This window comes from Zonotrichia albicollis, chromosome 5 (genome assembly GCF_047830755.1).
Source record: "Zonotrichia albicollis isolate bZonAlb1 chromosome 5, bZonAlb1.hap1, whole genome shotgun sequence".
Lineage (NCBI taxonomy): Eukaryota > Metazoa > Chordata > Aves > Passeriformes > Passerellidae > Zonotrichia > Zonotrichia albicollis.
Window position 1 is genome coordinate 50,494,356 of NC_133823.1, and position 26,185 is coordinate 50,520,540.

General features: G+C 43.2%; 1 protein-coding gene across 7 annotated transcripts in view; it reads right to left on the reverse strand.

Annotated features, from left to right (window-relative positions):
* NSD2 (nuclear receptor binding SET domain protein 2) overlaps window positions 1-26,185 on the reverse strand; it is a 107,031-nt gene that overhangs the window by 69,872 nt on the left and 10,974 nt on the right. For 5 of the 7 annotated variants that reach the window (XM_074541674.1, XM_026792636.2, XM_026792637.2 and 2 more), the window contains exon 1: window positions 4,758-4,916. The exons of the other annotated variants lie outside the window; for them this stretch is intronic. The gene's annotated coding sequence lies outside the window, so the exon portion shown is untranslated. Of the gene's footprint in view, window positions 1-4,757; window positions 4,917-26,185 lie in introns of those variants that run through there. 7 annotated transcript variants of the gene reach the window in all.

Below are 26,185 nucleotides of genomic sequence, written 5' to 3' on the forward strand. Positions count from 1 at the left end.
AACATGCTTTAAATCTCTTATATATTTTACTAGTTTCACTATAAGTCATATATGAGATCCTGCATCAGTGGTGCCCCAGGGCAAAGTCATTTTGCCCAACATATGAAAACTGTGAAGTACATTAGGTTAGTACTTCAATCTTCCATGCTCACTAAGTGCAATCTGATTGCTGTGAAACATTCAAATACATTTTCAAACACCTACTTTTCACACAGCACACCATGGTACCATAAGAACAACTACCATGCAATGGTATTATTCATTAACATTAGCAAGGACAGTTCAAATCCTGCTTTTGGTTCAAGCATGATTCATAGGTATTTGTTCATTGCACACAACATGCAGTTTAAAAAATTCAGTTTATGTTAATTGTGTTATATTAATCTACTGTATGCTTTGGACAGAGGTTGCTTATTGAATGTACCACAGAGTCAACAGATTATCTGGTGCTTAAGTTGAGAGTTGCTCTTCAGGAAGGTTAATGCACAGTCCATCATGCAATACTTATCATCACAAGGTATAAATATATATTAGTATATATTCCTGTTCACCATGAATTTTTGAGTATTTTTTTAGCCAAAAGGGCACCAGAGAGGAATATGGCCTATATTTTACTTCTACAGATTCCAAAAACTTCTCTTCCTGCTGATGCTAGAAAATATAAATTAACTATTAGAGATATTGACAAACTTGATAAAAGCATTAAAAAGATACCTGGTGTATCATTTCAGAAATTTATGTCAGTAACAAGAAAAAGGCAAATACATTTATACAGCTACCTCCAATGACCATAGGTCATACAGAAGCTAATTTGAAGATGCAATGAAGGCAGAAAATTTAGGCAGTTTCTCTCTTTTCCTTCAAAAATGTTTTCAGAATCAAAACCTTCCAAGTGATCATTAACTGTATAAAATAGCTGACTGACCCATTCAAACAACTATGTGAATTTACAACCAGCGGGGTGACTGCTGGCACATCAACAAGGCTGTCCTTTCCAGCCCCCTTTCTCCCAAGTTCTCTGCAATTATGCACCAAAGGAAATTTGGACTCAGATGTTAAGCTCTGATGAGAAATTATTTTCTCTCTTCACTTTACTACCTGAGCACTTATCCTGGTGCCATGCTCCATCTCCACTTCTCATTTACCACCAAGATTCTAGGACATCCTTGGTGAAGACATTTCTCAAAGCTGCAGCCTAACTGGAAAGTGATGTTCGCTAGAAAAATGGGACTTACTGATCCACTTGAGATGGGGCTCTGAGCAACCTGCCCTCGTGAAAGGTGTCCCTGCCCATGGCAGAGGGGTGGAACTAGATGATCTATGAGGTTCTTCCCCATCCAAATCATTCTCTAAGATCTCCATTCTTCATCCCAAGGCTGGATTTAATAATTACACCAGATCTATCACATCTACTCAACCAGGCGGCCATTTCAATTCTCTTTGCAGGAAAGTAAGGAAAGAGCCCAAATAGTATAGCTACAAACACAGGACTAAAACATGTAGTCATGAAAGAGCCCAAATAGTACAGCTACAAACACAGGACTAAAACATGTAGTCATCATCCATGGCATGATTATTAGTCCCACCCAAACAGTTCTCACTCATGCCGGATTGCTGGCTGTTAGGGAATCTGTTGTTTTCAGCAATATCCCTTAATGGGTGCTTCTCACGTGCAGCACACTGCTCTTGATGAGAGGTTTAATTTTTTTTTTCCAGAAAAGGCCTGGCCCTTCACCTATCTCTATACAGGAGATACGTGCTGTTTTCATGCATTAAACCATCTTCTATGTTCAAAACCTAAGAAATGCTGTGTGGTTATATAAGCAGGAATGACCAGCAGTGACCAAATCACTGCAAGAATTCTGTTTGTATCTTCTACTCATCACACACCAGACCCCTGACACAGGAATCTGAGCAGAGCAGGTGAACATTGATGCACATGGAGCCCCAGCGCAGTCAACAGGCTTTGATGGACCACAAGGAAACACATTTATCAGGCTGCAGAAACAAGACCTCGCTGGGGAAATGTACTGACACTGGTGGAACAAAAAGCAGGCTCAGTGCAACAGTGAGAGGTGAAAGGACCACAAACAACAGGACACTGAAAAACAATCTCCTCTTGCCATTCCTTTGCTACTTTATTAGTGCAGTGTTTTGGACACAAACTCACATATATGTGTTCATTCCCCACCCAAATACTAGAAAGCCACCCAGCAACAGTCATTCTTTGCTTCCAGTCTAAATCCAAGCTGGGTTGGTTTTGCTGTAATATCCAGTCTATGGCACGCACGCAGTAATTTACATGCAATAATTTCACCTGCAAAATTACCACTGGCTTCACAGAAAAGACATGTAGCCCTACAGACAGATTTTTTTTTATTCTTACCAGCCATTTGTTGGATTCATATTGAAGTAAAAAGAAATATATTTTATTTTTATTTTCCATCTTCTAAAGTACTTTAAATCTAGACCCTTTAAGTATAATGACCTAGTTTCTTCTGACATTTTAAAATAATATTTGATAAAGTAGTAGGTTTTACTGTACTTTTAATACCTGGATTTTTCCAAGCATGTGTGAGCGTGGATAGTCCTATAACCTTTACACCATCTCCAGTAATATTTAGAGCATTTATATTCACATACTGAAAAAACCTGTCAGATTTTCTGATGGTTGCATACTAGACAAAAATCCCTGTATGATTTAATATGTGGGATATAGATAGTTACTGAAACAACCAAAAATTGCATATACTTTAAGTACTGAACCCTGAGTAGCCCTGCAAAACAGTGATTTAATTCCATTATTTCATTCAACGGTCAAATAATCCACAGTCAAAATTCAGCACACTCTGCAACTGAGGAGTTTATTAACGTTGATATGCTGCATTTCCCAAGCGAAATTCCCACAGCAAACAAGCAAATAATAGCTTCAGCAATAAGTTTGCAGATATTCTACTAACATACGAACATTTCAGTGAAGAACCAATTTATTCTTGCAGCTAAAGCCACACTTTCCATGCGTAAGGAATGTTAGTGTCCTTACGTATATAGATATATATGTCCGTTTAATTCACTAGCAAGGGCTCTTAGCATAATCTATTACAAACTTCACATCTACCCCAGTGTTTACCTTCCTTGGATATATGCAAAGGCTAAAAGCCAAACATATCTTCCTTCTTCTTTTTATTTTTTTTAAAGCAGACCTATTTAGCTTACTCAGTGTGTGGTGGACTAGCTCCTAAATTTAACAATCATTATAAACCAATTTTTATATAAATGCCAATAAGAAAATATTCATGCACACGAAATACATGGGCAATGACTGATACCAGCCTCTTGCTTGCCTTATGCCTGCTAGCAAGAAGCCCATTTTCTCTGAAATGTGTTTAAATATGGTGTTTACCGTCTCTGTACTTCTAGTAGTGTTTACTCCTCCTTTCAGCCGACATATTAAAAAAAAAAAAAAACCAAAACCAAAAAAGCAAGTATAAATACGTTCAAGAAGTATGGCAAATTCCCTTCTCCACCCCCAGAGCGGTAAAGCCACAGCAGATGAGCTGTAACTATGGCCTTGGGAATACAAGTTCCCCTGGCTCTTTTACCACACAAATATCAATTCAAGTTACAAGAGCCCTGTCCTCTCATACTTAATGAATATCGAGCCAACGAGCCCGCACGCCTTCGCAGGAATGTTTCCTTTCCATTTTCCTAACAAGGCTTTCCTCCCATACCGGTCCAGGATGGACTGCAGGAGGGTGTAAGTAGAAGGATCATCACATCAGTGTTTAGTGGAGGAATAAATCAAACATGGCTTCCCCCTCCATACATTTCCAGAGTTACATTCACTCCTGCTGCCGTTCAATCTCAGTCCTACCCGGCGGGAAGGGGCAGGAGCAGCCTCCACCTCCCCACACCCTCACCGCCACAGGGGGGACATTTGCAGCCTCGCTACCCCTCAAGGGGGCGGTTTAAATCCTGGGGAGGGCTTTTCCCCCCTTCCCATCGGTCGTGTCCTCCCGCTCCGGTTTTCTTTCTGATTTGCACTGATTGATCCCCCGTTCCCCGGAGAGGGAGGTGGGACGGGTGGGCACCTCTCCTTTACCCCTTTATGCTGCCCCCGACCTCCCGCAGCGCCGAGGAGGAGGAGGAGGAGGCGGTCGGGGGGAAAGGATGAAGCTGCAACAGCCGGGACTCCGGCTCGGCATCGCTGCTTTCCGCTCCTCCGCCACCCAAGAGTCAGGCCCAGCCGGCGGCACAAATCCTGCGGCAGCCTCCGGGGGGAGACGAGGGGCAGGCGGGGGGACCCGCGGCCCCGCAGCGAGGGCCAGGTAGCGGGGGGGAGGAGGGGGGAGCGAACAAAAAAGCCTCCTGCGGGGAACGGGAGCTGCGGGCTGCCCGGGCAGATAGAGACAGTAAGAACGGTAAGTTTGAAGGGAGCGGAGCCTCGGGAGGGGGAGTCCCCGGGAGAACAGCCGGGGCAGGAGGGGGGCGCGGATGCCCCGCCACGGAACCCTCTGTCCCCCACGCCGCCTCCACTGCATTTCTGCCGGGTAGAGCTCGCGGACCCGGCCCGGGAGAGGGGCTCCCGGTGCCCGCGGCGAGGCGCGCGGCCGGGCGGCAGCATCCCCGCGGGCGGGCGAGCCTCGCCGCCGCCGCTCCCGCCGCTCCCGCCTCCCGCCCGGGGCCTGCGGGAACGTGCCCCGGGTGCCTCCTCCCTTCCCGCGGGGGAGAGCCAGCCGCGCTGCCGGCCTACCGACCTGTGCCCTAGCGCATCCTTCTCCCCGGGGAGCCTGGCGAGGCGGCGGCGGTATCTCGGTGCCGGGGAGCGGCGGGAGCCGAGGCGACACAGCGGCGGCGGCGGCTCCGGCGGGTCCTGCGCGGCGGCCCCGCCCCCTCCTCCGGCCAGAACCAGCGCGAAAAATCGGCGCTGCTGATTGGCCGCCGCCGCCGCGCGGCCCCCGGAGCGGCCGTTTCAAATCCCCCCGCGCGGAGCCGCCCGCACGCGCGGCCGCCGGGAGCGGCGCCCGCCGGGAGCGGGGCCGGGAGCGGGGCCGTCCCGCAGAAAGGGGTGGCCGGACCGGCTGCCAGGGGAGGGAAGAGGCCGCGGGGCGAGGTGGGGCCAGGCCCGCTCGGGGGAGCCTGGCTCGCCGCCCTCAGGTGGGCGAGAGCGCGTCCAGAGCCCGCCCACCGCGGTGGGAAACGCTTTTTTTAAAAACATCTTTTTGTTATTATTATTTATCCTCTCTGGGGTGTGGGGATGAGGCTGTGAGCCGCCCCAGGTGCGCAAGAACGCGTTAAACTCGCCACCAACTCCCCCCCCCCCCCCCCCATTCCCAAAGTAAAGGTGAAAAAGGTTTAGTTTTAAATATCTTTATATTATTATTATTTCTGTCCTCCTGGCCGGCTGAAAAGTGCACTCCTCGCCGCTGGCCTCAGCCACCGTACACGTGCGCTTTCTGAAAATCCTGATTTAAGCCAAATGTTTTGACTTTCCGTACAACTGCACACAATTTGGAGGCTGTCGAATGGTTGTAAGAGCCGAAGTGTGCCTGGCTGCGAATTATCCGGGCTGTCTCTTCTGGAAGTATGGCCTGGGTTACTTTTTTTTTTTTTTTTTTTAAGCTTGCATCAAAATAAGTACATGTGCTTGTAATTTGCCAATTGAAAACACAGCTTTTTTTTCTTTTTCTTGCTTTTTTTTTTTAAAGTCAAATCGTTAAACAGCCGTCATGTTACAATAGGAACAAATATGCTCATGAACCGTTGCACCAGATAATGTAAAGCAGGTAATGGCCAGGTTTTTCAAGCTTTCAATGGTTTAATAAAGGATTTATGGAGCACTGAGAGGCTGTGTTTGTGTACAAGGCAGAGAATGGAGTTCCTCGGTGCTATGGATACTGAAATAAACAGGGCCAGGAGACTTCTTCTCCTTTATAATGCCTTTATTAAAAGTGATCAGCTCAGGATTGGGCGGCTCGGCAGGGCTGCAGTCCCCGTCGCGTCTCCCAGGGCGACTCAGAGGAGGAGGATAAGCACAGCTCCGTCCACTAGGGGCAGAGCCGGGGGATCCAGTCCTCGTGGGAGCTTTAGGGCGTGAGGTCCCCGTCAGATGTTGCTCCCGTGACCTTCCCAGGTGGCTAGTCCCGGCGTTGGAACCACTCCCTGCTCAGGGCGAGAGGGACTCCGCATCTCTGCAGGCTCAGCCATCGGCTCCTCATGTCCAGACATCATTTTAGTCTCTCAATTCTTATTTGGCTCGTTGTTTTTGGGGTTTTCTCGTTGCATTTCGAGTCGGGGTCCCACAAAGCATTCTGGACTTTGGAGTCACTTTGCATAACCCCCCCCACCCTCTCAGGTGTCTTCCCTATGCTGGGAAGAGAATACAGCCTTGGGGAAGGGCCATCACCCCACCCCAGCCAGGGCCTTTACTAATACAAAAGGGGTGATAAGCTACAATGACCCGTGATTACAATAACAAAGCACACAGAACCCTGGCAGAGACAGATCTGGCTGCCTTTCTGTAACTTTTTCTCACAAAAAAAATATTGACCGAATTTTTGTTCATAACAGTCCCCCCTCTTTTTCTTTGATCGAGCTTGAATTCTTAAGCTCGCATCAACTCACAATTTTTTGTTTTGAATCTACTATAAATCTCTTGTGCACTTTGGTAATCATGCTTACTTAACCTTGTTACTTTGCTTGGTTTTTCCAGATTGGTTTGTACAGCCAATACTGTTTTACTAAAACAGACCAATAAGCATAGTAAAAAGAGCAATCCTCCAAGTACACACACAGCGAGAAAAACCACTCTTTCCCATACATATTTTCTGAAAATCTCTAAATTCTCCCACCCACTGGGATCAAGTGTAGGAGTTTGATCTTGATTATTTACACATGCCAATCTTTTTATTCCGTTTGAAATGTCCCTAATAATTGAATTCTTTATTTTTAATACTGCCTGGAGCCGGATGACTTTGTTCAACACAGGTTTTGGGATCTGAACTTGGCTTTTACAATTTTGGATTTTCCCAATTTCTATTTCTCTTTCCCGGTTTTGTTTAATTTCTCCCAAATCATTATATATAGGAACTCCCAAATTTGATCCAGTTTCTTTGGGTACTAAGAAAATTGGTGTTATCACCCTAGCAATGCAGTTGCCAGATGAGATCAAACTTAGGGATTTAGAGCTCCCTTGAAATGTGTTCCAAAAGGGGTTTATCTCTTTTCCAGTACACTCATATAAATACTTGTAACAAACAGTTTTTCTTACTATTTTCACCATTTCTTTGCTTTTTACTAGATCTGCTGAACTTGTTTCAGTAGCATCACATTCAAAGCAAAACCAGGCTTCCTCTATAGGGCACTCTCCTAGGAGTGGCTGCCTAAAAGTGGCAGTATTCTGGGCTATCCAATACATGCTCTTATTTTTCTGATAAAGGACCAATTGGGAGAGGTTAACACAATCAGGGTTAGAACTGATGTGGACTCTCGACAAGGAGCTCACTTCCTCCTCATAGAGGGGTTGGTAGCATTCACTGCACAGCTCAGCTGGGCTTCCCAGAGCACCACCAGCAATCAGAGCCATCAGTACTACCCTTCCCAAGAGTCCGGTATGGGTCATCTTGCACAGCCTGCCCACCCGGCCTTGCCTCTTGGGGAATTTTTTCTGAGGACAAGCTTCCAAGCTCTTTAGAGTCCCTTCTACCCGCTTCTCTGGTTAAGCCTCTCTTGGTCTGTTCCCTACAAATTTTAGTTTCCCCCAGAGGAGTGTTCTGTAGAGGATTAACCTGGAGTCTTTAGAAGTATATTGGGGAACTTAAACTAGAATTACTTATTTACAGCCTTAAACTTTTTACCAACATAATTTACACAAAACAGTTTTGAAACATTTTAAACAATATTAGAACTCTGATACCAATTTTTCCCATACAGTTCAGTCTTTTTGACTCTTCCTCCTGAGAGTCAACTCCAAATCACAGTATACCCAGGTGAATTAACTTGTGATGTGGATGAATCCTTGTCCAGTGCCTGGAGGTGAGTGGTGTGGACTCTGGCCCAATGCCAGAGGGGAAAACTGGGAGTCTGGCCCAATGCCAGAAGTAGACAGGGGTGTAGTCCGGTCCAATGCCACAAGGAGAAACTGGGAGTCTGGCCCAATGCCAGACGTAGAAACTGGGAGTCTGGCCCAATGCCAGACGGAGACAGAGGTGGAGTCTGGTCCAATACCAGAATGCCAGAGGGAAAAACTTGGTGTTGAATCCTGGTCCAATACCAGGGGTGAGAGTGATGTGAGTCCAACCGTCTTAGTAATGAAGAACACCTGAAACGGGCTTTCAAACACAGGCATTAATGGTCTACTGTTAATGATTTTATCAAAACTCAGCTTCTCTGTTTAATGTTATCAGTAATTTCTCTTTTTCCATAGCTTGTATGTTTCTCTTATCAACTTCTACATATTTTGCAAGGAGTTGTATTTCTCCACTAACTTAACTCTCAGAGTACTTTTATTCTCCTATTTTTCTGTGTATTTAATTCACTAGTTTTCTGTTCTATTTTTCAAGATCTTATTTATCTATCTCTTGCTTCTGTTTCATACTTTCACTTACAGCTTAAATATTTCTTTCAACCCCTTACACTTTATCTCTTTTTCCCTTTTTTTTTCTTACACCATTCTTTTACACAATACACTTCCCTCTAAGGAGATGTGGAAAAACTTGTAATGCACAATCTACATTACCTCTATTCTAACTCATCTATATTCACTCTCTCATTTCTCATTCACTTTCACACACTCCTCCACACCTTTAAGACACAAACTTATTGCTAGAAAATCACAGGTCCCTATAGCCCCCCCTCACCTTGGGGTTGGCCCACAGGTCTCAGTATCTCTGGGCCTCTTGGAAGGGCCCAGACTCTGGTTGCCTCTGGTGCACATTCACTTGTGAGGCTGTCTGCATGTCACTCGCACTCTTACAGCTACGGCTCCCTCACACATCTCAGGAGCACTAGTATGGTTTGCAGGTCACACACACACACACACACACACACACACACACACACACTCCCAATGCCCCCTTCCCACCTGCCCGGGAAGTTGAGGCTGACTTTGCTTGTGACTCACTCTCACACACACAACAAGACAACAATAAGGTACCTTTTACTTTCACATCACTTATTACAAGTTTAGTTTTACTGGCCAGTTTTGGTGCTATTGGATATCCTTTCTACCTAGCTGTTTTTTTGTCTAACTTCAGATGTTACTTTGTTGAGACAGGACTTATCTGCTCCTGTATCAACCAAAAATTCAAATTCCTCATTTAAAGGTCCCACTTCAAAGTTTACCAAGGGCTCTTCTAGATGTTGCATCGGGTCCCCTAAAGTATAAAGCCCCTGACCCTCTACTCGTCACCTCTAAGGATCCTTCCTAAATTATCTTGTTCCCTGGCTATTGCCACATCAAGACTGAGCTTTCTACAAAACTTCCTGGTGTGTCCTGGCTCTCCACAGTAATAACACTGCCGTCCTCTCAAAGGGACTTGAGGTGTCTCTATCCCTCTTGCACCTGACAGTACAAGAGGCCTATCCTTGCCTCCTCCTGGTGGTGGTCCCGCCCACCCTGCACTTTCTCTAGCTACAGCAACCATGATCTTAGCCTTGGCCTTTACCTTTTCTTCCTCCCTCCTTAAATACACCTTCAATGCCTCTCTTAATAACTCATTAATGTCCTTCGCTTGCCACTCTTCCATCTTTTCCAGTTTCCTCCTTATATCAGGCCAAGATTTGGTAACAAATTGGACTTTTAGTAGCATTTGACCTTCTAGGGTGTCTGGGTCTATTCTAGAGTACAACTGGAAGTTCCGCCTTAGGCGGTTAAGCCAGGCAGCAGGAGCTTCATCTTTCTCCTGTGTACCCTCAAATGCCAATTGGGTGTTAGTTCCTTTGGGAACTGACTCTTTGATCCCCCGTATTATCAAAGACCGATATTCCATCATGGCCTTCCTCCCCTCCTCCTGGTTAGGGTTCCAGCTGGGATCCGTTAGTGGCAATTTCTGTTCGCCTGATGGCACCTGGGGTCCTGGACGGTTATCCTTCTCCCAAATTCTTATGCTAGCCTCCCTAATCATCTGGACCTCTTCTGGGGAAAATAATATACTCAGGATAGAATTCATCTCCCCCCAAGTGTAGATATTTGGACCTAGAAATTGATCCACTTGGTTGGCTATGCCCACTGGGTCCTCAACTAAATGCCCCAACTCTTTCTTGAATCCTCTCACCTCAGAAGCAGTTAGGGGAGCATTCACAAAGCCAACACCTCCCATTACTCCTCCCATAGGAACCTCTCTGAGGGGAAAGAGTCTCTCTGCCTTGGAGGTCTTGGATCTGGTACCACAGTACGGCCCATCTTCAGATGCCAAACTACTTTGAGGGATACCTGGGTTACCCTGAACTTTCTGCCCATCAGCAGGTGTATTTGCTGATAGCTGTTTATCGGGCGAGGAGCCATTTGTGCCCCAACTAGGAGGAGGTAAAGGGACAGCAATAGGAAGGGGAGAAGAGCCTGAGTGAATATTAAGTGGAGCTGGAGAAGGGGTGGAGAATGCAGCAGGTGGAGTAGGCACTTGTGGTGGTGCAGAAGGAACTGGAGGGGATACTGGGTTTATCATAGCGGAAGCTGAAGAGGTAGAAGGAGGAGTTTGAACAGGTGGTAGTGAGATGGCAGCCGGGGGAAGAACCGGACCTGCCATTTGAGGTGCTTGAAGAAGAGGATTATAAGGTGGAGGGGCAGAAGGAGGCAGATAATCCAGGGGATCCCATCTTTTCCTATCATCCCCTCCTTCATTCCCCTCTTTCTTCCTCTGTACCTTACAAATTCGCACCCCTTCATCCCCAACAGCGCTCTTTAACCAGCAAGCTACATACAATAATTGCTCAGGATCAGTATCTCCTCGAGCTGTCAGATAATTATTTAATTGTTGGCACATCCATTTATCCTTCGTCCCACACCAAGGCCATCCTCCTTGTAACTCTAATTCTGGCCACACTTCCATACAATAATGGATCATTTTAATTTTATCTAATCCCTCCGTGGCCTCTATAGAATCCCATTTTACTAACAGTTCTCCTAAGGGACTATTGGGAGGTATGTCCCTCAGCCTCTTGCCGGTCTTTTTACTATTACACCCTCCCATTTTACAGGTCTCAACAGTAAAAAAAATCTTTGAGGAGCTTCAGCCTCCTCCACTGAAACTTCAAATTTCTGCCTGATGCTCAGGACTTTATACTGAAACAACTGCCCAATCTCTTGATTGCCTAACTTTCCCCACGTCAGGTCTTACATCTATCGGGACTTGAACACACGAAACCTCGGCCTAAGAATCCGGGTTGTGCCTGACTCCCTCAGTCAGGAAAAACAACTGCCTGATTTTTAGTTTGCCTAACCCGCCAATTTTTAGGCTTCACCGTATCAGGACTTAAAAGCAAACCACAGCCTCCTTCGCTGGGGTTTTTGCCTGGTTCCTGTGCCAGGACTTACTTTTGCCTGCAGGGCTTATGAGCTACCCGAATCCTTCTCGGGACTGACAAAATCTTACGCGAATCCTTCTCGAGACTTACAACTGCTACCCGAATCCTTCTCGGGACTGACAAATCTGCCTGACTTCCCTCTGTCAGGGCCTATTTTGGGTGCGTGCCACTCATACAAATATTCCCTCCGCACGCCCGGAGGGGGGGGGCCCTTTATTCCCCCTTGGGAGACGACTCACTCACGCTAATTCCAAGCTCCGCCCCCTGTTCCCGGCCGGATCCTTCGCAGGAGTCCGGAACCGCGGTACTGAGAGGTCCACTCTCGCTTCGAAGGTCCGGCTGCCGGCCTTCGTCTCATTCACACACACATGCGCACGTCTCCCGCTCCCGCCACCGGCTTTCTCACCAATCTGGTGTTCCGGTGCTCCTCTGCGTCGCTGCTCCTGAGCTGATCCCTCTGGTCCTGGTAGCCAGCTGTCCTGAAGTCCAAGATGGCCAGTCTTGAGTCTTCTTGCGGCGTGGCTATTCCGGACGAGCGCCCCCAGCTGAAATAAACAGGGCCAGGAGACTTCTTCTCCTTTATAATGCCTTTATTAAAAGTGATCAGCTCAGGATTGGGCGGCTCGGCAGGGCTGCAGTCCCCGTCGCGTCTCCCAGGGCGACTCAGAGGAGGAGGATAAGCACAGCTCCGTCCACTAGGGGCAGAGCCGGGGGATCCAGTCCTCGTGGGAGCTTTAGGGCGTGAGGTCCCCGTCAGATGTTGCTCCTGTGACCTTCCCAGGTGGCTAGTCCCGGCGTTGGAACCACTCCCTGCTCAGGGCGAGAGGGACTCCGCATCTCTGCAGGCTCAGCCATCGGCTCCTCATGTCCAGACATCATTTTAGTCTCTCAATTCTTATTTGGCTCGTTGTTTTTGGGGTTTTCTCGTTGCATTTCGAGTCGGGGTCCCACAAAGCATTCTGGACTTTGGAGTCACTTTGCATAACCCCCCCCACCCTCTCAGGTGTCTTCCCTATGCTGGGAAGAGAATACAGCCTTGGGGAAGGGCCATCACCCCACCCCAGCCAGGGCCTTTACTAATACAAAAGGGGTGATAAGCTACAATGACCCGTGATTACAATAACAAAGCACACAGAACCCTGGCAGAGACAGATCTGGCTGCCTTTCTGTAACTTTTTCTCACAAAAAAAATATTGACCGAATTTTTGTTCATAACAGATACTGTATTAACCTGGTAGCTAACGATCTGTCGCAACTCCTGCCAAAGGTAAACAGATGATAATGGAGGGAGGGGAACACACCAGCATCATACTTCATGGATAATGGTGAAAATTAGGCCATCTGTTACAGAAAGGCTCAGACTGTTTATTTTTTACATGATCCTTAATTTACTTTCATATGTTAAAGTTTGTTGATGTTTTTAGGCGAGCTTTTAATGGTGGCTGCATGGCAGTTAGCAGTTGAACAGTGCAAATTTAGTGCTAAGTACTTAGTAATGAAAATCTTAATCATTAGCTGATTAAAACTTTAAGCTGAAGGTGGCTGGAGGAGATCTGTCTGCAGTGATAAAGGTACCTTAACTTGTTTTACAGCCTTTCTGTGAAAAAGAAAATACACTCTCTTTAAGGTGTTAGACAAACAAGATTTAGTTTCCGAATGTCAGTGTTTACAGCACTAAAGAGAAAGTGCCATTACATTTTAAAATAGCCAATTTGGATTAAGAGTCGCGACGGTTTTATCCAGCTTCCTTTCTAAAGTTCAGTTAAATGCAGTCAGAGAAAAACTAAAGATGCTTTCTAATTAAAAATAGAGACACCAGTATCAATACAAATAAATAGAAGTGCAAGTATGTGAATCCTGTTGTTTATGTAAGGGAATATACAGGCTTGCTTTTCTTCATAGTTGAACAGTAAATCTAACATACTAAAAGCACAAAGCATGCCATGTATTCAGGGGTGTTTTCTGTTCTCCTCTCAGAAACCCCCCCAACTTCCATAAAAAACATGACTCAATAATTTGTGTGATACAAATACTTTATCTACGTTCTCTTGGGAATAAAGTTTTTGTACAGGCCCGATGATATAAATTCATCTTTATGTGTGACTTAATGAAAGAGAAACAAATTTTCATTTTGTACTTATCACTAATGCATAATATCCTACAGATAACACAGTTCCTATGTTTGCCTTCTGTGTTAGTTCTTTAAGGTGTAAGTGGAAGGATTTTGTTATCATGGTCAAGGTGACAAATCTTCCTTAGTCTTCACAATTCCTGTAGATCACTGGCCTTGTCTGTGAGACCAAGATTTGCAACCATGTAATTACTTCCTGATAAACCCACCCTGCAGATTTCCAGGAAAGCTTATGCTGGGAGTTAACACCTTTAACTGGCATACTACCAGTTTATATTGTAGATAGACACTAGTGCAAACTTGTCCAATGTCTTGACCCTTTAAATAAAAAATGTGCTTGCTGGTTTTTTAATTTTCACAACAATTGGCTGTTTCCTTGAGCTCTTATTGTGGTAATAAAGACACCTCATTTTTCCACTGCAGTACACAAAGAGGCTGGTTCTTTGCAAGGGGATATAGTTATATGACACTTCTGAAAATTGAGTTCAAAAAAGCTTTAACTTCTCAAGGTATAAATGCATATGCAGTGCAGAATAAGCTTGTGCTGACAAATCACAGGCATGCTGCATTACACTTGGCCTATAGCTTTGAAGTAGTTGAAGGAGACGTCCTCTAATTAGTTTCTAGTATCACAATTTCCCAGGCTGAACCTCTTGGAGATTTTGTTCTTTCATTATATTCCTTTGTCATTTTAGATTAGAAAATATCTTTTAGAAGTTTTGGTTTCAATGGCCTATCCAAGAAATATCAAAGATGCACAACTAGAGCAAATGAAAGTATTAATTTCTAAGTGACGCCTGTTTCATTTGGTGTCTAAAATTTTATTGCTACTTACTTTTATATATTATATATAAATACTTTTATATATATTGTGTTAAATAGTATCACAATTAGTATTAAAAATAATATCCCTCTTCCTACTCAAAGGCATTTAAATAAATGTAGTGATAGCATACTGTCCTAGAAATATTTAAATATTTTGGAGATTATCAATTAGTTACTAGGCCAAAAGATAATTTGTAATTCAAGCACTTTTTCAAGATCACTTTTTCAGCAGAAACTGAATTGAGTGCCCCTGGCTTTAGGCATGTGCTGGAGTTCTGAAGGTGAAGGAAGTTTTCTTTTGTTGCCTCAGCAGGGACAGTGAGTGCTGGACAAGCCAAGGCCTTGAGCTGCAGTTGCTGGAGTTGCACTGTGTGAGACAGAGGCCAGGAACAGGCAGTGTGTGTGGCACTACTCAGTGCAGTAGTGCAGAGCTGCCCTCCTGGAGAGCTGGGTCAGTGCTGTTGGGCACATTTTGGGGTACTTGTTGCCATTGGACACCATGGAGACCAGCAGTCCCTGTGCTGAAGCTTTGCCATTGCCCTGGCAAAGGCAAACAGCAAAGACACTGCAGCTCATGAGCACGTTTAATCTCATAGATCTCTGTGGCAGGGGCCCTCTGTTTATGTTCCTCTCCTATATGGATGCTAAGGACTGATTGCTTTCTAAATTCCTGTCTTGTACCCATTTTTATTTTTGTTTTGGGATTTTATATAACAACGTGTCTAGTGTGTATTTTCCTGCATGCAGATTATCTTGGTGGCAAAGTTAACTCAAAGTAGTGCTAAAGTGAAGTTACATGAGTGTAGTCCATGCGTTAATCAGATATTCCCAAATTAGCAGAGCAGCACAGCATGTTTACAGTGTTTATTGTATTAAGGTGTTGAGTAAGTACTGTAATAGCCCATATAGAATCTACAGATGTAGTTTTTTCTTGTTTCACAGACTTTGCCATTTATTAGGGGTGAACACTGAAGGCATTAACAGTTCAAACCATGAATACACTGGTGAAGTTAATGCTGCCCATTGTCCTGTTTTGATGTAGCACTGATGCTGAGATACCTGCTCAGTGTTATCCTCACTATCACCATGACACTTTCATACTGGCAACTGGCAGCACATCACCTTTGACCAGCAGTCCATGTTTTTCTTTAGATTAACAGAGAGTAATTGTTGTTTTCAACCTGTCTGAACCTATCCTTAGCTATCTTAAGTATAGCTAGACATGGACATGGACCTTCAGCATATCAGTCCATATCATCACAACTGTTAAGAAAAATCTTTATCAGCATCTATATGTTTATGTCTTTGATCATGCAGTGTGTTGCATGCTGTTTCATATGGACAAGCTGCTGATCTAGAATTAAGAAACAATGAAATATGAAATTTAAAATCAGTGTTTCAAAATATTTTATATCAATTGTAGCACATTCATAATGAAATGATAGTAGTAAATGTGTTCTAGAGAACTTGGATATATATTTGTTAATTAATTTGAATGAAAATACATTGAAAATGGTTACTTGAAAAATCTGATGTGCATTAGAATCACTTTTAAATTATCTTGAAAATGAGAAGGTACAGGCTTTTCAGACTTCATGTAACCCCATATAAAAATGGAATAATGGTATTTTTTAATAGAAAATTGATTCTTTGAGAAAAAGAAAATAATCTACTTTGAGAATTTGAAATAGAATTAGTCTCTGTCCAAATGAGGGACATCTTAAGGGCAGCTACAGTTTATGGCTTAAATACTGATCAGAATAAAATATTACCTCATGAAAACACAGTTAAATGTAAATCTTCTTTGTACTACAAGTTACAGCAGCCTATTTACCTGGTACACTTTCAGATAGGAGAAGGATGGAGTAAATGTCCCTTTTGTTGCAAACACTTATTTGTGTTTGCATCATTTGTGTTGAGCAGAAGAAAGGGAAGTGTAATTGAGGGAGCAAAAGGAAGAGGAAAGCTGAACACATGAGGGAGTGAGATACATCTTCAAGGCAAGACAGAGGCCACGAGAAAGGAAAATTGAGGAGCATGTCCCTGCTGTTTTCTAGTGTTGGGATGATAAAAACCAGCTGTATACCAGTTCTCAGCAGCTAATGTGCTTCAGCTTGGTATAAGTAACTTCAGTGAATCAATAAATTTATCTATAGAAGTTATATGTCTCTAATTATCTTCCCCATCAGCATGACTTAATTTAAACATTGCTGACATTCAGAATAAAATAAATCTAATCTATGTAGAAACACACAGCTTGAGGATTCAAAACATATTAACTCTGCTATCTATTGATAGCATAGTATTACTGTGTTTTTAAACATAAAGTTAATCTCACTTAGAAGTATAAATTTCAAAATACATTTATAATCAGAATGTTTAGCATAACAGAGCAAAAATATAGTTTTCTGCAATATGTTTGGCATGTGTTTCTAGATCTTACAGAGTTAAGCTTTAGCCTTAACAAGCCAAGTCTTACTTTTGAGGAGCTGTAATGTAGGTTTGAATGTTAAATTCTTCTGCATTTCAAATTGCTGACTTATGTTTAATCTTCATGTAATTATTGGTTAGCAATAATCACAATGTGGTAAGTTATATAGCAGTGGAAACCTTGAAGAGTTGGATTTTTTTTCATTTTGGCAGAGAAGTGACTATTGATATTTCCACTCTTTCCTGGGGCTGAAGAGTAAAGTTTGTTAAGGGTTGAATAGGCCAGATAGATAATGCTACTACTGTTTTCAGCAGATGCTAATGCAGTGTTTTATTTTGCATTTGTATTAATCTTTGCTGTCTCAGTACAGAGTGGTGAGGGTAACTATGTCGGTCCTGAAGGGTAATTTCATTCTTTTTTAAGGCATGCCATTATTCTGTTAACAGTGATTGCTCTTTTTTTGAATGATTAATTTGATCACATGAACTGTTTCTAATTACGTTGGTGACTGGCAATTTCCTGTACTGAGAAATTGTAGTTGTGATCATATCCTATTTATTCTGTGTATATGCCTAGAGACAAATGCTCACTGACAGGCATTTTCAGAAATTGCCACTAATTTCAAGAACTGTTTGGAGACTTTTTATAAGATGCTTGGCACTTGTTTTACATTGGTGTTGAGCATGTGCAAATGTACTTGACAAATGAGGGCTGAAACAACTGGATGTGAGGCCAGGATGAGCAGGTTTGCAAATGCAGGCTATTTGCTAAATTATCACCTGTACTGTCACTGCTGTGAGAACTGAAAGGAGTGGCATGTGTTTCTTGCACATTTACAGTGTTCTTACATTCGAGCTGGATATGCTTACTGCTGTAAGCTGTGTTTGCTCGCTTCAGTTACTGTTAATGAGCCAGAGCATGCAGTGCCAGCATTGAGAGGCTCCTGACTGGTGAGCCAGCCCTGGCAGGGAGCAGGGGCTGCTGGGCTGCCTGCAGGAGTCACACTGCATCAGTGACAGCAAGAGTCACACTGTGTGTCCAGTGACAGCAGCTGGGCCCTCAAACAGCACTGACTGCAGGAGCCACACTGTATCAGTGACAGCAGGAGTCACACTGCATCCACTGACAGCAGTTGGGCCCTCAAAGAGCACTGACAGTAGGAGTCACACTGCATGCAGTGACAGCAGCTCAGCCCTGCACACAGCACTGATCCCACTGAGGCAATTCTTGCTCCAGTGCCAAATCTGCATCCAGTTTACAAATAGCAGAAAAACATCAGGCTGTCTCAGCTGCGTTTACAGCAGCTGAATTAAACTGTGATTCAAATGGAGTATGTACTCAGCAGAGGAGAAAGGTGCTGGGCTTGCCCAGGGTGTAGGACACTGCCTGCATGAAGATTCACCCACTCTCTGTTGTCTCATGCTGAAGCTGGGCATGGCTGTAGTACCACTGTGCTAAGAATAGCATCATTCCCATGGACACAAACCACTGGGAGTTGAACACTCCCCCTTTTGCAATTGCTACAGCAATTGGGCACGTAGTGCTTGCTGAAGGGCTGATGTTATGTGCATCTGCTGGGTCTGAGCTGGTTCTTCAAAGCTGTTTGCACTGGTTCCACAGGATGTGATAGGCACTTAAATGGCATTCAGAATCAAGGGGTCTGTGATTCAAAACCCCAACTTCTGTCTCACCCCAAAAGTACCCACAGAAGAGGTACTTTTGCCTCTTAGTAAAAGTACACCACTGATAACATTACCAAGAGCTGCAGTACCAGGATCCTGAAACTGAGCATTCTCTCTGGTAATCTGACATTCAAAGCCTTCAACAGAACACATTCAAGGCCTTCAAAGGGCAACCAAGTGCTCTGCCACAACATACCATCTTAAATATATGTTCTACATGTGTTCCTTACTGCACCTACACCTGTAAAACTGTTACATGTGACTTGTATTGGAATGACTCTGGCAAATAGCTGTATTTATCCATAAGTAGTCTGCAGCCCCAATCATGAATGCCCTAATACAGCTGGAATGCCCAGTGCCTGTGGGGACTCTTGTCCAGTGCACTGTAGATCTGCAGGAACAAAGAGCTGCAAGCCTTTTTTATGTGCTCCCTGATGTGCCTGTAACCTGTCCTGAAGGAAAGCCTGTAGGCCTGATCTGGAAATGTCCCTCAGAGTAAATTAAAGAACTTCATCAGATGTTTAGTGGTCATTAGAGTGGGACCTGTGATCCCTGCCCAGTGCACACAGGCTGCCTCTCCAGCTGCACATTGCCCTTCCTGATTTCCTTTGCCACCTCTAAGGCTGGGGCATAGATCTGTTTGTAAATCAGCTCAGGCATTCCTGCAGTTCTCAGCCAGGTGTGCAAAGGAAATCCAGCTCCCTTCATGAGTGCATCAGGAGTTCTGCTTTGGTGCTTTGAGCCAGAGAGCTTCTGGTGCCCAGCTATGATCCATTGTCTGCCTTCATCTGCCTGGTGCCATCCTAGTAAATGATGAGGTGTGTGCTCAGAATTTACCACTGTGCTGACTGTATGAACAGCAAACAGAAATCTGATGGATGCTTTGGAGATGCTTTTCACAATGCAATATAAACATAGTGAGTGGGCCTCTTCAGAAATCTGTGGATATGCCCACACTTGGATAGTTGCTGGGCCTAGCTGATTCAGGAAAGAACATAAAGAAGTCATTGATTAAATGGGAAACATTTACCCAAGAGTTGTGTTCAAACAGTTTAGGTCTCAGAATGGAATTCCACTTTGATAATTGTCAATATTAATAAAAAACCTACTTTGGCATCTGATAATTACTTTCTAGGTTGGTTTAAATAGCCAGTTATCATATTTATTCATTTTCTTTCCATGGCATTGTAGGCAAATTAATTGTATGTTAAGTCTTGAATAATTTTAAAGATTTATGACCCAACTATACTTGCCCTTTAAAAAGTCCAAAGGGCAGAGACTGACAAGTCTTACATGTTCATATGGAACTAGCAGAGGAGGCCTCAGCATGTGGGTATCCTGTAAGCAATACTGAAATACAAATGTTAAATAATGATACCTTCTGAAGGTAAGAGCTGTGCTTTTTGCAAACCTTTTGCACACTCCTGTGTGTATGCCAGGCAGCCAAGCACTCTGGAGTTTGAAAGATGACCCCCTTTTGACCTATAAGCATCCCATCTCAGTATGATTCCTAGGGAGAAAATCTTGTTGCAAGCACTGTGGATTTCTGTAGGCCCTGTGGAGTTCACTAGTGGGTTTATTTGGCAGGTGGGCCTTATTAACCTGCCAGCAAGGGACTGTTTGACCTGCTAAGGTTTGTAGAGCTTGTAAATAAAGATTCTGTCAGGGAAGAGAGATTCTCTTGTGCTTCAGACTATTTATATCTCTTCTAACTGTGGCTGTTAAAGCTTATAAAGAAACAGAAGGTCTGGGATGTGAGACAGAAAACCCTGAGGGAGTTTTACGTGTTGTATTTGGATTGCTGTGTTAATATCCTAAAATAAACACAGCATGCCAGAAAATGGGGAATATTTTTATTGTAATTATTACTAACTCAAAGACATAATTTATTAGTTATTGAATGGAGCATGGCTGAGCTTGGCTGTAGGGGACAATAAAATAACCTCTTAATTTAACACTAGCAGCTACTGGCAATCAATGGGAACCAGACATTTAATCAGCTTCATTTTCCTCTTTTTTTGCTGTATTTTTTGCATTGTTTTCAAGTTTAATAATTACTAGTATTTACATATTTTACAGCTCAGGTTAGTAATTAATACAATAAGTTTACAATGAATTGTAATCATAATAAAACTATGATAGACTCTCCATTAATAGAATAATTTTAACTGGACTGAAATATTATATTGAAAGGCGTGTTGTATTACAGATTAAAAAAATCCCTTTAAGAAGTCTTTATGTCTGTCTAGTGCAGGTCTGATTATAAGGTCCTTTCTAACTTTGCAATATGTAATTTTAACAGGTGTATCTTATTCAGTGAAAAGACTATGTTATTTTATTTATATTCCTTAAAATGTAAGAAGATGTTTTTCTTTTCCTCAAAAGCTACCAGTCTGGACTAGCTGAATAGTCTCTGGGAAAGGTTTCCTTCTGTTTCAGCAGGCCTACTCAGACACCCAAGTGCTACTGCAGATCAAATGACAGCGAGTTCAGCGTCTGCCAGAGTTGAGCTTTTGAGTCTGTGTTCCTTCTTCATTCACTCAAAAGGCAACTTTGGAATATTTCTGCCTTATGTCCTGATTGCCCTCGACAAATGTTTTTTGACCTTAGTTATGTTGGACTGATTTGGTACTTACACATTTTGTTTTAAAATACTTTATATTGTTACTGGTTTATAGAGAATCTGTTGAATTTACAATTGCAAACATACTGCCTGAAAAATATTTCATTCCAGAGCTGCTGCAGTGGCCCAGGAGAGATCACTAAAGAGGAAGGACAAGCAGGGTACTACTGCTGATGCACACTGGGTAGAGAATGGCTTCCAAATTTTTCTAGTCACCAAAATTAGTGGAAACTGCTTGGGAGAAACATGAAGACAGGCCCTTTCTTCTTTTGTTCCACCTCCTTTCCAGTGGGCATCTACTTTGTGAGCTGGATGCCCTGGCTCCCAGCCCTGCTGTGATGTGGGACTGGCAAACTGCTGTGCACCTGTTCCAGGGGGATTAGCCACTGGTGACAGCCCATACCCAGAATTTCCTCCACAGATGGCATTACCCTTCAACAAGTGAGTCAGAACCATTTGACTTGGAGCTTTTTATAGTTGTTGTTGAGGGTAATGATAATCATCCTAATAAAGTAGTTCTTAATCTCTCATACTGAATAGTTTGCCATTGGTTGAAGAAGATACCAAGCTGACCTTCACTCCCATCCCTATCAGCTTTACCAGCACTGGCAAAACACTGTTAAGCTTTTACAATCATCTGTTGTTACAGTGGGAAGTGAGTGTTGTCTGGTGGATGAGATACCAGGCTGAGGGCAGAATTGACTCCACTAATTAATTCACCATTGGGAAATCTAAGACTATATTACTTCCTCTGGTATTTTGATTTTCCTAATGATAAATACATTCATTTGAGAATTCAATAAACAGCTCATGCTGAAAATCAAGTATGCCAGGATTGGTTTGCAGAACTGGGCTTTATGTTAAATTTTCTAGTCCAAAGAATCAAATATTATCTGTATTGTATTACTACATGTTGATATGCTAATTGATTACAGAAATAATATTCATGGTTTTCTCTTTTGTCTGCCACTTACAAGGCTTTATGTCATTCTAGTAGAACAGAGTTTTTGATATAAATCCTTTATTGTCTTACTTTGAAAATTGTCCATATATAGTTCAGGGAATAAATGTCCTAAATATTATTCCACCCAAGCCTCTCTTTTTTCTTTTTATTATTTTCTCTTCTCTTTTTCATCTCCTCCCTTTCCCTTTTTTTCTTCTTTTTTCCCCCTCCCTTTCTGCAAGTACATAAAAAGAATCAGGCACTTCCTGCTATCCCTAAGCACAAATTTAGTTCCTGGTATAGCGCCTCTAACGTATTCAGGAAGGAAGGAATAATCTTTCTGAGGCTGTAGTGCTTTTACAGTGGCTGCAGTAGCTGTAGCTCAGATTGTAGCTTCATACTGGAGGAATTGTGTAATGTTTGATCTTTGGTAGTAATAAGGAACAGGCCCATTCATAGGTGAGAATAATATGCATTGTGCAGTACAGTGAAGCAGACAAATGTTCCTGCATAGAGGAGACTACCATCTGGTAGAATAAAGTCATTCATACTAGCCACAGAATTCACTGAATAACAATAATTTTTTTCTAAAATAAACCCCTCCATTTCCTGGCTAGGACAAAGTAAGACTGATTAGGTACCACTTGTAAAAGGTGAATTTTATGAAAGAAGAGGATGTAAGTGCTCTAGAGGAGAAGGATTTGCAGGAGAAGCATGATAAGATAAAGATATGTGTAAAATAGGACTGGGAAATGGCTAAGTGGGAACTGTGAGCTGAGTGTGTGGGAGGAAAGGAGGCAAGCATTCATTTCACCAAACATTAAGAACAGAAAAAAGGAACAGGTGGAGGGCAGATTTCTTTTGTTAGTCTACTTTAAATTGACCTGTTGATTTCAGTTCCTGCAGGGCATTAAGACTGTGTTCAGTGGGCTTTTAATGTGCATTTATCAACCAGCTTGTTATGAACAGTTTCTACCTGCTCCTTCTTCTAACTACTCACTTTACCTCACCGAAATCCAAGTGACAACCAGACTGATTCACCTTTCAATTTAAGAAGATTCTATTTGATTTAGATCCAGCTGCTTTGCTTTAAAGATATCAGCTGTTAATTTTAAGCAGCACACTGTAGGGCTGCTCTAGCTTTTACCTGTGAGCAGTCAGGTCCAACATGCCCTCACCCTTACAAGCCTTCTCCTGGCTCCCATGGCAGCAGATGTGAGGACAGAACAGCACGGAGTGGGTTACACTCTCGGTGTGGGAGGGAAACAGCTGCCTAGTAAAGCAGCTTTTTGTGGAGTATATCAAGTTCTGGCCCTGTTTTGCCATAAATTAGCTGGTTTAATAAACATTCCCTGCAGCCTTTAGTAAACAGACTGTTTCATGCTTGAACTTACTAACATGCTCTTATCTTTGCTATAAAATGTATATAATCATGAGAGATTTCCGAGTGACAGAGTGGATTTGTGAAAACATCCGCATAATATTTTTCCACTTGCTTTCAGCTCCGTTCATGGATTTGCTGGCTGAGACAATGTTTGGAGTAAAGTCACATGATCAATCTGCATTTTCTTGCAGTCTTCCTGAGCTTCTGCACCACTCTTTTTCATGCCAGGTATTCTGTTATCTATAGATCCAGGCTCCTTCTTTTAAGGGTAATAAATCAAAATTATACAGTGTTTAGGATTTCAGTCAGAGAGATTATGTCAGAATTAGAACATTCCTGAGTGAAGGTCATATAAATCAATCCTTCAGTTATTCCATTTTCAGTTTCATTGTAATGAACAGTCCCCTGCTTGCAGTGAGAAGGCTTATGGTGCTAGAATACTGATAAGATGATACTGCATTGAGAGTACATTTTCGACTATTGGATGAAATCTGCAATGCGATACATGACATATATGCAAGGGTCTGAGTTGAAAAGCCTTGAAATTGTCAAATTATAGCAGTGTAGGGATGAGACTGGTTTGCAAAATCATTGAATCCTCTTCATAGCAGAAAAAAAATTTAATGTGCAAAGTAATAACAGAGGATTTGCAGTAGAAATGTAAAAGCATTTTACATTTTACACACCGTTCTTTCAAGCTATCACGTTAAACAGGTTAATGGTATATTGTTGTGCATGGTTAACACAGGGGTGTGATTTTTACCTGGGTGGTAATGCACAATAATTTTCCTACTTAAAATACTTGACAAGTGATGTTGTTTGTAATAACATAATGTAGCTAAGTAGCCATTTTAATTGCTTGCAGAATTGTAATACTGAGAAGGAACTTGGCATTGGGATCAGACTAATGGGATTTGGTGTATGCTGCCAATTACTCAGGTTATTGTCTAAATTCCTTGATCAAACATACACCCTATATGTACTTCCTAATGTATATATTGAACAGGACAGTATAAAGCAAATACTACTCTTTGAACACACTCCCACTCACTTTACCCTGGGGAAATTACTAAAACATGCATATCTCTATTTATTTACTATACACAGCCCTCCACTGACATGCCAATATTCCAGGGGCCTGTACATTCCAGTCTATTTGCTCCCTTCCCTAGCTCTGCACCCCCACCAGCTTCCCCTGGGTCAGACATATTTGGTTACCACTCAGCCCTGATTTCCATGTGGCTTCCTCCAGTTCCTGTGCACCCCTGCCCTGTGAAGAAGTGCAGCTGGAGGCCATAGGGAGGAGGAGCTCTCCAGGGTTCTGCTCAACTTGAGGTGCAAGGATCTGAGGAGAAGTTCCTCAAACCTGGCCTTCAATCCAGCAGCTTGAGTCAGCTTGTAGAAACCCCAATATTATCACACTGGTAAAGGTTCTACACTGGAAGGTTAAAAATGGAAAAGGGAATTCTGACAACTCCTTATTTACCTGCCTGCATTGTGATGTTCTGGGTAGTGCCCTGAGTGTGGGGCTTGCTGTCCTCCTCCACTTGGTGTTTCTGAAGGGATGGTAGACCAGTGGAGGTGGGAACGATGGCTGTGGAGGAGGTGACAGACTTCCAGAAGCAATGATGAAACTGTGAACTCACCAGAAGGGGGCCTGCAGCTGATGGTTTCAATGTCAGAGGATCCATTCAGGATCATCCATCATGCTGGGAATTGCAGGTAGCCCTGAAGCAATGTGAAATATAGCTTTTAACCAAATTTTTAATAGGAGTTTTTAAGGAGGTGCCTTCAACATGATTATTCTGGTTTTACTGGAAATCTAACAGCATCACCTTTTTATTGGCAGCTTCAGCAGGGACATGTGAAAGAGTTGGCCTCTCCGTGCTACCTGATGGATTGACCTGGACTTGGGCTACACGGGGAAAATATTTGCACAGATTTTACCTTGCACTGAGCCTGCTGCTCCTGATTGTAGGAACTGAGGGATGATAAGCTTAGGACAAAGCCCAAGGACCACAAAGGCCAGTGATGATAACCATGTGAAAAATAGAGGAGTCAGAAGGAATAGGGAAGAGATAAAGGGGCACAACAAGAAGGGCTCTGGGATATTATGCAGCTCTTCAGAAAACAATCACAGATGTTAAGCAGCTCATTAGGAAGGAAAAAATCTCTCCATAATACCAGACTTGATCAAAACCAGCCTGAATGTGAGTGTGGCTACGTGAGCATGGCCTGTGTGTGCCTCTGCAGTGCAGAGGCTTGGAGGCAGGTTTGCCACCAGCACACATGAGCTGGGACACAGCGATGCACAAGTAACCTTGGTGACAGAGGCAGGACTGAAACAGCGAATTCACAGCTCCCAGCTCTGTGCTCAGACCCCCAGACTCTGCTCTCTGTGTGTTTATCAGCAGCAATGAAATACAAGTCACTGCTGCAGGCAGCAATGCTCTGTGCTCACCCAATTCCTCATACTCCTTCCTTAAACACTCATTTCTGACTATGAGCAGAGATTGGATAAAGGGACTCACAGGCCTTTGGTTTAGCCCAGGGCAGTCATTCTAGTTTCCATGATGCCAAATGAAGCCCTCATCCAACCTAAATAAAGAACAGGATGTGGCACTGTTAGTTTCTTTGTTTACC